This window comes from Lissotriton vulgaris, chromosome 8 (assembly GCF_964263255.1).
Source record: "Lissotriton vulgaris chromosome 8, aLisVul1.2, whole genome shotgun sequence".
Taxonomy (NCBI): domain Eukaryota; kingdom Metazoa; phylum Chordata; class Amphibia; order Caudata; family Salamandridae; genus Lissotriton; species Lissotriton vulgaris.
Genome location: NC_141696.1, coordinates 787,878,691 through 787,886,398, shown reverse-complemented (window position 1 = coordinate 787,886,398; position 7,708 = coordinate 787,878,691). Strand labels below are relative to the sequence as shown.

The 7,708-nt window shown below is 43.0% G+C and overlaps 1 pseudogene; it reads left to right on the top strand.

The window, feature by feature from the left end:
• Nucleotides 1-5,639: 5,639 nt before the first annotated feature.
• On the top strand, nt 5,640-7,419 carry LOC147697986 (uncharacterized; annotated as a pseudogene).
• The last annotated feature ends 289 nt before the right edge of the window (nt 7,420-7,708 follow it).

The window sequence follows — 7,708 nt, the reverse complement described above, 5'->3', positions numbered from 1 at the left end:
ATATTGACCACTTTCGTAGGCATTAGCATTTCTAATGAACCAATTTCATAAATTACATTAAGCGTCACAATTACAGATGTCTTTGCAATTCGCCCACAAATATAAACATGTCTCTTACTAAGTTTGCTATTTCTCATAAAATGCACCCATTTCTCTCTGCTTTTGTACTACACACTTTAGTTTTTGAATCTTTGTTCGTGCGAAGACATTTGCGTGGGTGACTTAAAAATCAACAAAGCACGTCTTTGCCATTATTGGATACCTTAAATCCGGCAATTATCCCACGATATTCTGTTAATGCTAATTTACCTGTGCATCTTTTGTTTGGAAGCAGCATTTTCCGAGCACTCTTCCTGAGGCAGGATATGCGCATCATGTCACACTTTTAGCTGGAGTGATAATAATTGTTCAAACAATATCATGGCGTTGTGTTCCGGCATGAGGCAGAGACAGATTAACCTAATCTTCAAATTGATGTGTGCTGAATTGCCAACGGATGTCTCTTTGTGTCTGATGGTGTGGAAAATGCCCAGAAGGACAACCCATCTTTGGATGTTTATATTTCAAATAGAGAAAAAAACAGTTCTCTCGATTATAAAAAAATAAATAAAAAAAACATCACAACCTTCAGCGAAAAAAAAGCTTTATCGGGAGGTGAATAAGGAAGCCATGAGACAGTGGCCCTGACTCATCCAAATTGTACTGCCATGTAGCTTTGCAGATAATAACTTGCTTTGTTACATAGGGCTTCGTGCTACTTTTCTAAGCTCTGAAAAGAAAAGATGTATTTTTATCCAATATAATCGCACCCAAGTTACTGACCACAGGCTCGTGTAAGGCTTAGTCTGTCTTCTTGGAATTTGAACTTGAGAACGTCTCATTGAGCCATCTTGATGGAACGCTTCCCATGCGGAAATTGAACTGTATAGGCTTGCAAGCCATGATTACATCCTCTCAGCTTTAAATGCTATCAGGTTGCTGTTGTAACCTTGAATCACGTAACAGCTGTGTGCCAGGCTGTTGGCAGTCATCTTTGCCTAGGTATCTTCAAGGACCAAAGTTATCCCAGAAGTATTCCTGGCATCTGGATGAACTTGAAAGGTCACTTGAACATGAGCTGAAAACATTCAGCAAGATGTCCACTGTATACACATCATTTTATAATTGTAATGGTGTATGTTGAAAGGCGTCTGCAGTCTTGAATCTTCTGGGAATTTTGTAATTTGCATCATTGTGAAAAAAAATAAAAATCCTGTTAGCTGTTAAAGTTTACAGTGCGGAATAGATGTGGGCTAGCAGGCGCAGCTGAAGTCGCAATATTACACTGGGAGTTAAACAGTACTGAAGTGTGGTGGAAGTGTGGTGGAAGGGAACAAGTACATGCGGGCAGAACAATGAATGTGTCTGAACCATGAATTCCATTTACAACACAGATCGTTACAACAACTTGCCGTCGGGGCGCTGGACTTTGGATTAGCATAATTTACTATTCCACATCCAGCCCCTGTAACAGAAAGGAAATGTTGGACTTCAAAATCCAACACTGCTTTACCTAACCATGTTCTTTCAATGACTTGTGTTGTAAATGAGACGCATTCGCTGTTTGGTGGTCAAGGGGCCTCATTTATGAGAATGATGCATCGCTGCGTGAAAGCAGCGATGCGTCACTTCTGAGTGCGCACTCCTTGCGACATTCCTGATGTGTCATATTTAATGTATGAAGCATCATGTCGCAAGGAGTTACAGATACGTCAGTATTTATGACGTATCTGTAAGCGCAAACTGACGCATTACTGGAGTGTGTCACAAAAGTGACGCAACCCCAGCAATGCGTCCTTTCACATGGGGCAAGCCCCATGTGAAAGGGCCTGCATCAGTCTTACGCCTGCTCTGAGGCAGGTGCAAGATTTTGACGCAACGGCGTCCTAAAAGTGACGCATTGAAATCTCATAGATTTCACTGTGTCACTTCTACGACCCTTCCTTGCATCAATACGCCCCCCTTGCATACATTACACCTGGCGCAGGTATAATGTGACGCAGGGGTTTACAAAGTGACGCATCTACCTAGATGCATCACTTTGTAAATATGGCGCAACAAGGCGCATTTTTTACGCCACTGGTGCATCACAAAAAGTGACGCACCGGCGGCGTAAAAGTGACGCACAGCCTCATAAATGAGGCCCAAGGTGTTTACTATTTCCCATTTAACAGTATGTTTCAGTGTACAGAGCACAGTCCTCATTGTGGGCAGTCGAGTGAGATGTTCGTGGGTACATCGTGAATAATTCTATTCAGAAGAACAGCAACCTGGGGAATTCCTGCAACCCCACAAATGCAGCAAGAGTGGTGCAGTACAATGGGATGCAACCGTTAAATGGGTTATCTGTTTGCTTTTATGTTAAATCACTAGGGGTCTGATTTTCCGAGCTCCAAGGGCGATGAAATATTTGCAACACCCCTTAAAATCCAATACCCTGGGTTCAATTCTTCATTGGGTGTGAAAGGCCTCAAAAAGTGAAATAACGTGGATTGTGGTGGTTTCTGCACCAAAATCTGCAATGTCCCACTATTTTTAGAGCATTTTACTCACAATAATTTTTGGCAGATTTATAGTGCAAATATGTTAATGAAATTGCTTGTGGCATACTTTATGGAGCCTAATAATTATCAGGTTTTGTAAAGTTCACCAACTCTTGATTCCAACCCATGAGCAAAGAGGACTTTACACAGGGCCACAATTCTCTAACAAAGTTGTAATAAATGCCAAAGTCTGTAGATGTTTAAATTAGGCGGGGTGAAATTTCCATTAAGCTGGCATAATTTCACATCATGTCTGCTCTTATAGAGTCAATGATGGATGTGTTTGAACAGAAATATTCCAACTACAGAAGATTACAGGAAGATCAGCTTTTACCACAGAGGGTGTAATCATGGCTAACCAAATAAACGAACACTTATCAATCAACTCTCTTTATCAGATTTGCACGGAGAGGATCGTTGCTATTTTTATAAAAATGATGCAGTTAGTTGATTCCTTCCTGGTCTCTGGATCACAATATTATCCTGGCAATATTTAAAAATATCATGACGGGCTGTAGCTTTATATTAACCCGTTGCATGCTTGTGACGGAACCGCTCCGTCACAAGCCACGGGTGAGCTGTGCTTGTGACGGAACGGTTCCGTCACGGCCCGCTCGCTGCGCCTGCGCTGACTGATTAATGGGCGGGCGGGTTCGTGACGGAAACGTTCCGTTACAAGGCCAGCTCGCCCGCGAGCAGTGCCGGAGCGGTTCCGTCAGAAGCATGGGACCGCCGCGCGACCTCCCCCCCCTTAGCGCTGCGGCGGGATACCCGCCGCAGCGAAGGGGTTAATTGTCGTACATTTTTCTATTAGGAGAATCTCTCGCCTAGCAGTATTAATATATATCTTTTTTTAATGCTATATGAATTCATTTGATGATGTCTTTGAATCCAGATTTCGGTCACCATGTTTTGTACACGTTTATGCTATCAAAATGTAGAATGCTTTGAAATAACAGGGGCTGTCCCTAAGTGAGTCATGACCTCTGGGGTGCTAAAAACAGAAGTGACAACGACCATGGAATGGATAACAATATAACAAAATATCATCTTCATGCTGCTTGGCTTTACATTATTAGGTGAGGAAGGCTAGCCTTAGCTTATAATTACTTCTGATATAACATAACATATATCAAAGTCTTTAATGGACTTCAATGGCGAGGGTCAAACCTGAGCTTACAAACTCTGACAATTTTTGGCAATACTGCTTCCCTTTAGGAAGCTGGGCAAGTATATTCCTCAACTACGTTATCTTTTCCTCCCATCCTTTCTCTTTGTTGGGCAGATATGATTGCTCACTTGGTTGATTGATTGATTTTGACACGGCCACTGTGGGGGGAGACTACAGCTCCCAGCCTGCACAGCGACCAGCACCTCCCAATTCCTGCCTCAGAGCGCCCGGAGGCGCTTAAACAACGACAGCTTCCTCCGCATTGCGGGACGTGCGCGGGCGGCACCGGGAGAAGCCCGGGACAAGGACGGGCCCTCTGTGGCCCTCAGAGGCCAGAGGAGGCTGGGCTGGGCCACGGACTTTGGTCCTGCATCCAATGAACTATATACCCAAGTGAGACTTCTACTTTTGTTAACAGGATAAAGTGCATTCGAAGTTTGTTCTCTTTTCCCAAATTCTGACTATGTCTAAATCTAAAATTGATAAGACCGCATCTGGGTTGGGCACTATGGACAATTATCTGGTAAAAAAGGTGAATCAAATCGCTAGGTCGAGGGAGTCATCTGGTGTCAGACGAAGATATGCCATCCTCAGTTGCAGATTCAGCTGTTGCTGATATCCCTGATGTGGGCAATAGGTCTGTCATAGTGGCTGAATCGCAGGTCCATGACGAGCCCCAGGAAAATGTACTTGATATATCTATTGAGGCATTAGAACAGCCGTTGCCTACCCCTAGACCAGTGAGATCTTGCAGAAAGTCACAGACCAAACATGGGGGGAAGTATGGTAAAAAAAGAGTAGAAATACCATAATCAGTCCCAAATAGCCATACTAGTGGAACTGATTTACATGACGGTAAAAATGTAGTCGCCATGAATATAAATCCGGAGCAATTTCACCTATTGATTAGCACCTTTGAAGCAAAAATAGAGGCAAAGATAGAAGAGCTAATGAAACCCCTGACATCTAAATTGGATACTGTGGCCCTAGAAGTTAATAGACTAGGTGGATTGATAGCAACACACCTGGCCTCGGTCTCAGCCATAAGACTTAAGGCTGTGGACAAGGGCCATCATGGAGATGGGCAGGGTACTGGCAGATTGAATTCACAGCAAACTAGCCAGCAAATAACTGTAATTGAACCTGCCCCACTTGATCTTGCAACTCCAATCAGTCAGAATAAACAGGCTATAGTAGTCCCAGAGGGTAACCCGGACATTAGACAAGTAAAGAAAAGTCGCTACATCAACCTTCCTCCAGACTGTGCACCTTATGTGGCTGTCCTAACAAATGTCCCGCCCATTGAATGTCAATCTGCTCAGTCATAGGAGGAATCCCATGATTCACTATAAAACAAAACGGTATCATGGCTGAATAACAAATGTGGTTTCCCAATCGCATACTCTGATCAAACTTTGTCAACTAGAAGGGTGAACTGGATAGGCCCATCCAGAAAAACATCTAGTGGGGATTGTATTATTGTCAACTTTAACCATCCCCAACACATGGCAACAGTTTTATTAAGAGCAGCCTCCTTAGTTTACAATGTGAACAGTGTATGTGTATGCCCACTTGGTTACTTTTATACCCATCAAATCAAAGCCCCTCCTAATCCTAGGAAAATTAGACCATTTATTCCAATTCAGCGCCCGGTTCCTGAAGCAGCATATCTGTACAATGTTGATAGTCATTATATGAATGGGTTCAATGTTGTAACGCAGAGCAGATTTGATTTACTGTCAGGCCTGGAGGCGTGTGATTGACGTGAGGAATCTGAGGGCCTGGAAATAGAGACATTGGCTGAAGTGGGTCATACAGATATCACATTAGTAAAACTGAGTGGAAACAATGTAAAATCCTGGAACATTTCTGGTCTGGGTGTTAAGATGGAGGATTGCAATTGGACTAGGTATATCAAGCAGTTTCAGATTATCTGCCTGCAGGAGACTTGGTCAGTTGAATGTGACTATTTTCTTGAAGGGTACAAGGCATTTTATGTCCCTGCAATAGCAAAAGCTAGGGGAAGACCAAAGGATGGAATGGTTACGTTCATTTCTGTTGTGTTATCTTGTAAAATTCGTAGAATTTTAACAAGCAATTCTGGTATTATTGGTTTAATTTTAATGGGAGAAAACTGTATGGCTGGTATGGTCAATTTTTATAATGCTGTCAACTCATGCTCAGGTATTAGTCAGATATCAGCACTGAATGTCTTCATTAGTAACTCAATGAGGGATTGCATCCATAATCTTATGATTATGGGTGATTTTAATGTTCACCCTTGTGTGGATCCCCTTCTGAAAAGTATCTCGGATTTGCATTGTTCACGTTCCGAGGGTTTGCATTTGGAACACACGACAGAGGGGGAACTTTTTAATGATTTATTGAATGATCTGGATCTATCGCTGACTATGGCACTTAAGGACCCTACCAAGTGTTTTGGGATCCCGACTATCAAGGGCCATGGAAGGGGAACTTTTATTGATCATGTATTAGTAACATCCTCAATGCAGTCCTTAGTGGACTCTTTCGCTATCGAAGACAGTGAATTCAGTCTCCACAACCCGCTCACTGTACATTTGAGGGATCCCTGGATAGCTAATGAACGCTCAAATCTTATCTCTGGTAGGGTGAGCACAACTGATGGGAGACGTCGTCTTAGATGGTCTAAGATCACCCCAGACTTGTTGTACTAAGACATTAAAGCCATTTGCGCAGATGAAATTATGGTTTGCATGCAAGAAGGGACACAGCCGAGGAAGGTTCTCACAGCCTTCCAAAGTATATCGGACAAGGTGACACGGCTGTTGTCGGTTCCAGCAAAGAAATTAGAGACTGTGGGACCAAAGTGGTTCAACGGAGATTGCTCTAAAGCAGCTAGAAATCTAAGGTTGTCACTAGCAGCTAAACCCAGAATAAAGGCAACAGTTCAATTGTGCCGTAAAGATTACAAATCTACCATTGCTAAACATAAGGAATTCCTAAGAGAGGAGGCATGGAGAGAGATTCTTGACCCTACTACTTTGCGGTGTAGCTCCAGATTCTGGGCGGTAATGAAGAAACCTTTCTTGGTCCAGGTACCGGGTGACGGTCTGGAATGCTACATATCAAAGGAGGAGTGGGAAGTACACTTTAAACAATTATACTGCTGCTTGATGGACTACATGCCCAACCCTGCCCCTTGCAATAATGGTCAAATGATTAGTTTTGATAGAAGGGAGGTTATTGAGGGACTAACAGCCGGGAAAGCGCCCGGTCCCGATGGGATCCCTCCAGACTTATTCAAGTCTGAACCAAGCTTTTGGGCACCTATATTAGAGTCTGTTTTTAACGCTGCGGTGAAATATGGCTGTCCATAATCATGGGGTGTCTCTACGATTGTCCCGGTTTTTAAGAAGGGGGACAAAGGCAGCCCACATTGTTATAGGCCTATTTCATTAATAGACCCTATGGTTAAAATCGTAGGAAGAATCCTACTACAAAGACTTTCTGACTGGGCGTTGGAAAATAATATTATGTCCATCTCGCAGTATGGTTTTTGTAGTGGCCGTTCAACAGTAACCCAGTGTCTTAACCTTTTTCTAATATTAAGCAAGTACACTGTGGCTCAAAGGGGCACCATCCACCTCGCCTTCATGGACTTGTCCTCAGCTTTCGACTGTGTAAACAGGGGAAAGCTCTGGCAGTCCATGAGGGTGAAGGGTGTAGATGGTGGAATTGTCAACTTTCTTGTTGATTTACATAGTAATACTCGAGCAAATGTGAGATATTACGAAGATCTGAGCACAACAAATAACTTTAACATTTTAAAGGGTGTTCGCCAAGGTTGTATCTTGGCTCCCTTCCTTTTTAATTTTTACATTAATGACCTAGATAGTGTGTTGCAGAATGTACCGGCTGATTGTCCCAGAGTCGGCAGGCAGGGAATTCCTGTACTTTTATACGCAGATGATGC